Below are 10000 nucleotides of genomic sequence, written 5' to 3'. Positions count from 1 at the left end.
GAGTGAGGGCAAGGTTGGATGAGTGAAGAGTGAGTCAAAGAATGAGTGGAGTGAGTCAGAACGAATCGCTGAGTGAATGAAGAGTTATATGAATGAAGAGTGAGTCGGTGAATGAATTGCTGAATGAATGACTGAGTGAGTGAATGAGAACGAATGAGTGAAAATAAAAGAGGGATTGAAGATGGATTGGGAGACTGAGAGAGTGTTTATGAGAGTGAGAGTGAACTGTTGAGTGAGTAGATGAGTGACAGAATAAATGAACATGTGAATATCAGAGTGAGTAATTGTTGGCGATGTGCAATGAGCCAATGAACTGATAACGTCTGCAATACAGTTACTCGTTATTTTCATCGCACTATTCCAATTTGCATTCAAATTTCATTATTTGAGTATTATATTATTATTTTTTCCGTTATCTTCAGTTTCATTTTCTTTTTATTTCGTTTACTTCTTTACTTCTTACGTCTTTGTCACCATGTGTATGTGTGTATGTATGTTTGTTTATTATTATTATTATTTTTTTTTTTGTGTGTGTGTGTGTGTGTGTGTGTGTGTGTGTGTGTGTGTGTGTGTGTGTGTGTGTGTGTGTGTGTGTGTGTGTGTGTGTTTGAGTGTATGTGTAAATGTACATGTGCGTGTGCGTGTGCGTTGTGCATTCGATCTCCTAAATAAAAACTTGATTAATTAATTTTGATTATTTGCCCGGAAACAAAAGCAAGAAGCGCCATTGAATTCATTAGCGATAAAAATACACATTTTCCACACGAATTAGCATGAACTATTATGATTAATGTGAGTAATTAGGCAAAAAAAGCTGTAAGAAAATGAAAAGGTGAGTTTCGGAATAAGATTATTACTGTTATCATGGTATTTGATGACATTTTTTAAAGCTTTTTCTTATTGCTGAATTTTTTTTTCTTCTGCGAATACTGATGCAAATTCAGTCATTCGTTTTACTCGCCATTCTTCTCTTTTATTATTGTTGTTATTATCCTTTTATACTTTTTTTTTAAAGAGGTCATACTGAGGCAAATATTAGTGGGTTCGGTGTCGTTTTTTTTCTTTTCTTTCTTTCATTTTTTTTCTTTTTTTTTTTACTTTCTTTCCTTTGATCTATGTTAGGATTGTCATGTGGAGAGGGGGTGGGGGTATGAAGCAAAGTGGAAGAAAGATGAGAAGGAAGAGATAAGATGGGTGAGACAGAGAGAGAGAGAGAGAGAGAGAGAGAGAGAGAGAGAGAGAGAGAAGAGAAGGAGGTAGGGAGGGAGGGGAGGGAGGGAGAAAGAGAGAGAAAGTGACAGAGACAGACAGACAGACAGAGAAGAAAGAGAGAGAGAGAGAGAGAGAGAGAGAGAGAAAGAGAAAGATAGAGACATAGAGAGAAAGAGAAAGAAAGTGACAGAGACAGACAGAGAGACAAAAGACAGAGATACAGAGATAAAGACAGACAAACAAAGAAATTAAAAGAAATAAAGAAAAATACCCCCCTCCTCCCTCCCCCCCAAAAAAAGCGAAAAAAAACTAAAACACCAAAAATGGAATGCACATCACATTAAAAAAAAAAGGAATTTCGTTTGGCGCGATTCCAAAACTTACACCAAAAAGGAATGCACATCACATAAAAAAAAAAAAAAAAAAAAAAAAAAAAATCGTTTGGACGCGGATTCCAAGACTTACCGACTTCTTACAACGGCGTCGCGTTCCGTCGGCCGTTGGCGAAAGAGGCCAGAGGGACACGCGAGGGGATTAGAAGGTAATGAGAGAGTAAGTGGATTGAAGGAAAGAGGGAGGGAGGTGGAGAGGGTGGAGAGAGGGGGGAGGGAAGGGAGTGGGAGGAGGGAGGTGGAGGGAGGGAGGAAGGGGGGAGGAGAAGGGGAGTGGGAGTGGAGGAAGGGGGAAGGAGAAGGGAGGGGGAAGGGAGGGGGTTGGGGAAGGAGTGGGAGGGCTGTAAGAGATATGATTAGACATACATACATACATATCAACAAGAATAAAAAAGAAAGAGAAAGAGAAAGAGAGAGAGAGAAAAGAAAGAAAGAGAAAGGAAGTAAGAGAGAGAGACGGGATCAAGCAACCGGACAAAGAAAAAGAAAGAGGAATCTGGAAGGCACGGAAGCCCAAGCCTAAACACAGACACACACACACAAAGTACACGAATTGAACAAATCGATGCCTAACTTCGCCCTAATGGACACGATCACTCAACATTGCATGGCGACGTCGGTGAGCTTGCAACGTCTGCTTCATTGTCAGCGGTTTTTGTTCATTATTGGATGTTGTTCTTTGTTCATTATTGGATGTTGTTCTTTGTTCATTATTGGATGTTGTTCATTAGGGTTTGTTTGCGTTATCGGTGTTGTTCTTTTGGATTAGTTGTTATTGTTGTTGTTTTGGGGGGAGGATGGTAAATGTTAGTGGTGTGTTGTTGTTATTGTTGTTTATAGTGTTTTGTTGTTGTTGTTTTTGGGGGACGATGAATGTTATTGGTGTGTTGTTGTTATTGTTGTTTATGGTGTTTTGTTGTTGTTTATGGTGTTTTGTTGTTGTTTATGGTGTTTTGTTGTTTATGGTGTTTTGTTGTTGTTATGGTGTTTATTATAGTTGTTGTTGTGTTTTGGGGACGATGAATGTTATTAGTGTGTTGTTGTTATTGTTGTTTATGGTGTTTATGATTAGTAATGTTGTTTATGATTGATAATGATATGTGTTTATTAATATACTGTTGCTGTTGTTGTTGATGGCGGTTGATAAAGATAAATGTTATTCATATGTTGTTGTTATCATTGTTTTTGTTATTGTGTCTGTTATCGCTATTGTTGTCGTTCCCGTTGTTAGTTTCCAAAATATTTCGTCTGTTTACTTGCGCCGAAAAGGTAAACAAGAGAAGACGGTTTGAGGGAGTGGAACGTAAATATGCTCAGGCCAGACGATACTCCAGGAGGAAGGGAGGGAGGGAGGGAGGGAGGGAGGGAGGGAGGGAGGAGGGAGGGAAGGGAGGAGGATGGAGGGAGGAGGGAGGGGGGAGGAAGGGAGGAAGGGAGGGAAGGATGGATGGAGGGAGGGAGGGAGGGGGGAAGGAAGGGAGGGAGGGAGGGAGGGAGAGAGGGAGGGAGGGAGGGAGGGAGGAAGGAAGGGAGGGAGGGAGGGAGGAGGGAAGAAGGAGAGAAATGGAGAAATGCGAAAGGTGGAAGAGAGAAAAAGAAAGGGAACGCGAGAAAAGAGAGGAAGTGAGGGGGAGAAATGGAGGAATGGAGAAGGAAGGAAGAGAAGAGAACGGGAGAAAAGACAGGAAAGAAGGAGAAAGTAAAGAAGGGTAGGGGAAAGACGGAGAGAGAGTTAAAAACGAACGAAAAAAAGAAAATATGGAGAAGACAAGATGGAAGGAGGAACGAAAGGAACGAAAAACATAGAATGAAAAAGAGAAAACGAGAATAAAAGACAGGGAAAAGATAGAATGAAAAAGAGAAAACGAGAATAAAAGACGGGAAAATTCGAAGGAGGGAAGAGAGAGAGAGAGAGAGAGAGAGAGAGAGAGAGAGAGAGAGAGAGAGAGAGAGAGAGAGAGAGAGAGAGAGAGAGAGAGAGAGTGAGAGAGAGACAGACAGAGACAGACAGACAGACAGAAACAGAGAGAGAGAGAGAGAGACAAGAAAGAAAGAAAGACAAAAAGAGCGAGAGAGAGACAGAGAGAGAGAGAGAGAAACAAGAAAGAAAGAAAGACAAAAAGACCGAGACCGAGAGAGAGAGAGAGAAACGCGAAGAGAAACAGGGCCACCTTTTCACAGCCGCGCGGAAATCGGCGTTCAGATTCCGTGGTCTAATAACCTCACTAACGACGCCATAACAAAGCTATTTGATGTCGGCGGCGCGCACTCTGGCACCCGGAACACCTGCGCGTGCTTGGGGGGGGGGGGGGGGGGTGGGTGTGTGTGGGTGTGTGGGTGGGGGTGGATGTGAGTGTGTGTGTGTGTGTTTGTGTTTGTTTGTTTTAGTGTGTGTGTGTGTTTCTGTGGGTGAGAAGGGAAAGTGTATATATGTGTGTGTGCGTTTGTTTGTTTGTTTGTTTTAGTGTGTGTTTTTGTGTGGGTGAGGGTGTATGTGTGTGTGTGGGTAAGGGTGTGTGTGTAGGTAAGGGTGTTTGTGTGTGTGTGTGTGTGTGTGTGTGTGTGTGTGTGTGTGTGTGTGTGTGTTTGTGTACGTAGGATGTGTACACACCTGTTTGTACGCGCGTGTTCGTATTTATCCATTTTCTTTATGTGTATGTGCGTGTACGCATTGGCCTCCCCCTAATATCCACACGTGTATCACCGTGAATGTGCACATAGGCAGCGAGGCGCACATACCGTGAGAGTCATCAGCTGAGTGGTGGGTGTGGCCGCCCACGAACAGCTCCTCCCCCCCCTCTCCGCCCGCCCATGCACCCCCCTCCGCCCCCCATGCTCCCCACCCACCCTCCGCCAGCCCACTGCTCTCCCCCCAAACCACTCTCTTGGCAGCTACTCCCCCCCCCCCTTCGCGATGCCCCTACCCCCTCCTCTGTACTCCCCCCCCCTCCTCCCCTGCAACCCGCCTACGCCTGTAATCCGTTGTCACTGCGAGGTAATTGTGCATGAGGTTGAGACGCACCCTCTCCCCTCCCCTCTCCTACTCCTACCCTCCCCTCCCCTCCCTTCCCTTCCCTTCCCTCTCTCCTCTCACTCCCGTCCACTCCAGTCCACTCCCTCCCCTCCCTTCCCTCCTCCCTTTCCCTCCCACGCCCCTTCCTCCCTCCTTCCCTCCCTTCTCCCTCTCCACTCTCCTCCCCTTCCCTCCCCTCCCCTCCCCTCTCCTCTCACTCCCGTCCACTCCTGTCCACTCCCTCCCCTCCTCTTCCCTCTCCTCCCCTCCCCTCCCTCCCCTTCTTTCCCACGCCCCCCCCCCACCTTTATCCCATTTCATCCCAATTGGTAATGGATTCGGGTAATTGTTAGTTCAGGAACAAAGGAAAATATGCTATATGGGTGGATTGGTCACGGTCTGGTCCATGATTGTGTGTTTGTGCGTATGTATGTATTTGTGTATATGTGAAAGTGTGTGTGTGTGTAGAGTATGTGTATGTGTGTGTGTGTGTGTTTCTTGTTTTACGTGTGTATGTGCGCGTGAGCTTTTGTGTATGTATGTGTATGCGCAATCTTCTGTATTTTTCTATTGTTTTCCCTTTCTCTCCCTATCCTTCCTACCTTTCATCCCTCCCCCCCCCTTCTTCTTCTTTACCTCTCTCCTCATTCTCTTCTTCACCCCTCTCCCAGTTCTCCTTCTTCTTCTTCATCTCTCCCTTCCTCCATCTTCTTCCTCTTTACCTCTCCTACCATTCTTCTTGTTCTTCACCTCTTCCCCCATTCTCCTTCTTAACATCTCCCCCATTCTTCATCATCTTCTTCTTCTTCTCCCTCCTCCCCCCATTCTCATTCTTCTTCTTCTCTTAACATCTCTCATTCGTCTTCTTCTTCTTCTTCCCCTCTCCCCCCATTCTCATTCTTCTTCGTCTTAACATCTCCCCCATTCTTCATCTTCTACTTCCCCTCTCCCTCTTTTCTCATTCTTCTTTATCTTAACATCTCCCCCATTCTTCATCTTCTTCTTCCCTTCTCCCTCTTTTCTCATTCTTCTTTATCTTCTTCTTCCCCTCTCCCTCTTTTCTCAAACCCCGGCGGCGCTATCTCTCCCCCGCCCGCCGTATATTCCGCCCGGGCGATGCATAAAGATTCGATAAACGGGATAAACGATAGAGTTGGAAGAAAACTTATGGGTGGGGTTGGGAGGGGAGTGGTTGGGGATGGGGTGGGGATGGGGGTGCCACTCTCTGACTTTTTTTTTCTTTTTTTTTACTCGTCTCGTGTTCTTTTTCTTCTTCTTTTATCTATCAGTCGTTTGTCATCGCTCTTCGTCTTCTTCTCTTTCTCCTCTGTTTTCTTTCTCTCATCTACGGTCTTTCTTTTATCGTTATCTTGTGCGTCTTTCGGTTTTATTCCCTTTGTTTCTTGTTCTCTGTCTGCGCACACACACACACACACACACACACACACACACACACACACACACACACACACACACACACACACACACACACACACACACACACACACACACACACACACACGCATATGTGTGTGTGTGTGTGTGTGTGTGTGTGTGTGTGTGTGTGTGTGTGTGTGTGTGTGTGTGTGTGTGTGTGTGTGTGTGTGTGTGTGTGCATATATATATATATATATATATATATATATATATATATATATATATATGTATGTATATATGTATGTATGTATGTATGTATATAAATATATATATGATATTAAACTCCCAATCCTCCTATCTCCCCCCCCCCCTCTCCACGCACACGCTCTCTCTCCGCCTCATTTTCCACCAGAGATTCAGGATTTACAGGAACTCCTCCGTCGTGACCCCGTTTGACCCCTGCAACGTTAATCTCGAAAAACAAAAATGTTGGGAAGAGAGAAAGAGAGGGAAGGGAAGAGGAAAATATGAGAGAGGGAGGAAGACCTGGATTGTATTGTGATGTTGAATGAGATGAGAGAGGGAGAGGGAGGGGGAGAAGGAGAGGGAGAAGGAGGGAGGGAGAGATAAGGAGGGAGAGGGATAAGGAGGGAGAGGGAGAAGGAAGGAGGGAGAAGGAGGGAGGGAGGGATAGGGAGAGAAGAAGAGAGAGGGAGAAGGAGGGAGGGAGGGAGAGGGAGAGGGAGAGAGGTTGAGACAGACAGACAGAATATGAGAGAGTGATGTAAAGATAAACATACAGACAGTCTGTAGACACTTTGACCCATATTTGAAAAAGAAAAGTTTTTATTTTAAATATTATCTCCTTAATATTATCTTATGTTTTTTTTAATATTATCTCATCCACTCGAGTGCTTGTGAACTTAAACTTGGTGGTTATGATAATGATAATAATGATAATAATGATAATGATAACGATGATTATGACCTTGATAATGGTGTTAATGATATTGGTAACATCAACATCAACAATAATAGTAGTAATGATATTAATGATAATAGTAGTTATGATGGTAATAATGATAATAATGATAATGATAACGATGATTATAACCTTGATAATGATGTCAATGATATTGGTAACATCAGCATCAACAACTATAATAGTGATAATGATATTAATGATAATAGTAGTAATGATAGTGATAATGATTAAATGATAATAATAATGATAATGATAATAATGATGATAATAATTATTATGATCATGATATTCTTAAAGTAATGATAATGATAATAAGTATGATAGTGAAAAGCTATAATGATAATAATGATAATAATTGTGAATAATGATAGTAAAAATGATAATGATAATGATAACAATAATAGTGATGATAATGATGATAATTGTAAATAGCGATAGGTACAATGATAATAATAATGATGATGATAACAACAATAATAATGATAAAGATGATAACAATAACATTGATGCCCACGTCCCCTTGTCACCGCCGACACAACCGTACCCCTTCTAATGACACACACATATATATTTATTTCCTTTTTCGAAATTAAAATAAAAAAGATGCTCGTGTGACAGGTCATCAGGGGATTAATCCGGCGAAGGGTCAGCGAACTCATTAGCATATCGGAGCGGCGGCATCAGTTTGTTTTGATTGGCATTATGCGATTAAAAGGGTTGAATTGGGGTCGTTGGGGGTCGGTTCGTGAGCGGGGGGTGGGGGAGTGGGTTGTTGGGTCGTTGGGGGGGTCGGTTGGTTTGGTTTGGTTTGGTTGTTTGGGTTGTTTGTGTGTGTGGTAGTTGATTGTATTTGTTGCATAGGTAGATTTGTTTGTTTATTATTTGTTTGTGGTTTAGGTAGTGAAATTGTTTGTTTATTATTTGTTTGTGGTTTAGGTAGTGAAATTGTTTGTTTATTATTTGTTTGTGGTTTAGGTAGTGAAATTGTTTGTTTGTGTTAGGTAATTCGGTTGTTTGTGTTAGGTAATTCGGTTGTTTGTGTTAGGTAATTCGGTTGTTTGTGTTAGGTAATTCGGTTGTTTGTTAGTTTGTGAGTTAGGAAGTCGGTTGTTTTGCACGTTAGATAGGTAGTTTGCTTGCTTGTTTGTGAATTCATCTGTAGGTTAGGCAGTTTATTCGCCCGTTCTTGTGTATTAGGAAATTCCGGTAGCGCTGAAGGTCAGGTCGCGGAGGTCAGGCTTCCGATCAAGGTTGCAAACGAAGGGGGGGGGAGAAGAATATGTAGTTGTAGGTGGATGAGTGGGTGAGGGGGGAGGGGGCTGTGGTGGATGGAGGTAGGGTGTAGGTGGAGGGAAGTGGATGTATAGAGTGAGGGGATGAGTGTGAATATGTGGATGAGGATAGGTGGAGATAGAAGCGAGGGAGTGAAGGTGGATGAGAATAGATGAGAGGAGGGTAAAGGTGAATGAGGATGGATGAGAATAGATGAGAGTGGGGGTATAGGTGGATGAGGGGATGGATGAGAATAGATGAGAGGAGGGTAAAGGTGAATGAGGGTGGATAATGGATAATGAGTGGATGAGATGGTGAGGTGAGGGTGGATGAGTGTGGCGGGAGTGGGGGGTGGGGTAGGTTAGGGGTGCCACGTGACAAGGGTCAAAGGTCAAACAGGTGACAGACGGTGATGATGATAACGGTAATTATCGTGTCTTGTCTATATTTTTATTTCTTGTTTTATTTTTATTTATATATATATATATATATTTTTTTTTTTTTTTTGGTGTAGAAGGTTGTCATCGTATTTGTTTTGCTTCTTTTTTGTTGATATTATGTTTTTGTATTTTTTATCCCCGATTTGTTTCCTGTGATTTATTTGTTTATTGAGTATTCATATTGTTTTTACTCACCGGTGCGTGCGTTTATTCATCCTAATTGCACTCTGCTGTGACTCATTTGGTAATTAATGTAATTCGTAATACCAGAAGTACGTATGACTGAAATATTACCACTGAAATACAAAGTAATTGAATTCGTTACCACCCTATGATATTTTTTTCTCTCTCTCTCATTTTTAAGTAAATTACTTATGTCAAAAAATATATATAAAAGCTGAAACTGTTCTACTAATTATATAAAGTAGTTGAAATCGTCATAACAGAGATATAAAAAAGTGTCATTTTTTTGTGTATACCAGATATTTTTTTTGTATATATTTTTTTGTGTATTTTTTTGTGTATATATTAAGTGACAATTCGTCCTACCAGAAAATAATTCTACGGCACATGAGACAGATAGTAATTTCGTTGTTGTGACAGGGTCGTTACGAGTGCCAAGTGTGCCAGAAGGACGGTTGTGAAAGGATAACTGCAACGGGGAATATTATAGTGTTTTGGTTCATTAAGGGGGATTTAGGGCGGGTTTTAGGGACAGGTTGGGGTGAGGGGAAGGTAGGTAGGGAGAGGGGCAAGGGGGAGGGAGGAGGGAGGGCGGGTGGTGGTGAGGGAGAGGGAGGCAGTTGGGAGGGAGAGAGAGTGGGGAGGGAGGCAGAGAGAGGAGAGGGAGAGGAGAGAAAGAAATGAAAGAGAGAGAGAGAGAGAGAGAGAGAGAGAGAGAGAGAGAGAGAGAGAGAGAGAGAGAGAGAGAGAGAGAGAGAAATAGAGAGAAAGAGAGAGGGAGAGAGGAACGTCAAGGAACATAGAACTAAAACATCCTTTTCTTCAACCAAACTCGAGTGATTACGATTTGAAAAAAATAAAGTAAAAAAAAACAAAAAAGCACAGAAACATACATCCGTAAAGCTTTTTTGTCAGCCAAAGAACTATTATATATATAAACATGAAAAATGTCGGAAAGCAGGGAGGAGGGGACGGAAAAATAACAAAGGAAAGGAGGAAACGGAGAGAAAATGGCAGAAAAGCGACTATCATTTCCTGGATCCGCTCTAGACAAAGACTAATATCCACTCGGTTTGGGTCCTCTCTGCTCCCCCTCCCCCCTCCCCCCTCCCCCTCCTCCTCCTCC

The 10000-nt window shown here is 42.6% G+C and overlaps 1 protein-coding gene across 2 annotated transcripts in view; it reads left to right on the top strand.

Annotated features, from left to right (window-relative positions):
• The window catches only part of sano (serrano), a 191002-nt gene that overhangs the window by 162972 nt on the left and 18030 nt on the right, over positions 1-10000 (top strand). The window lies entirely within an intron of this gene.

Source organism: Penaeus vannamei, chromosome 34 (assembly GCF_042767895.1).
Source record: "Penaeus vannamei isolate JL-2024 chromosome 34, ASM4276789v1, whole genome shotgun sequence".
Classification (NCBI taxonomy): Eukaryota; Metazoa; Arthropoda; class Malacostraca; order Decapoda; family Penaeidae; genus Penaeus; species Penaeus vannamei.
The sequence above is the reverse complement of the archived record's forward strand: the minus strand, read 5'-3'. Positions and strand labels throughout refer to the sequence as shown.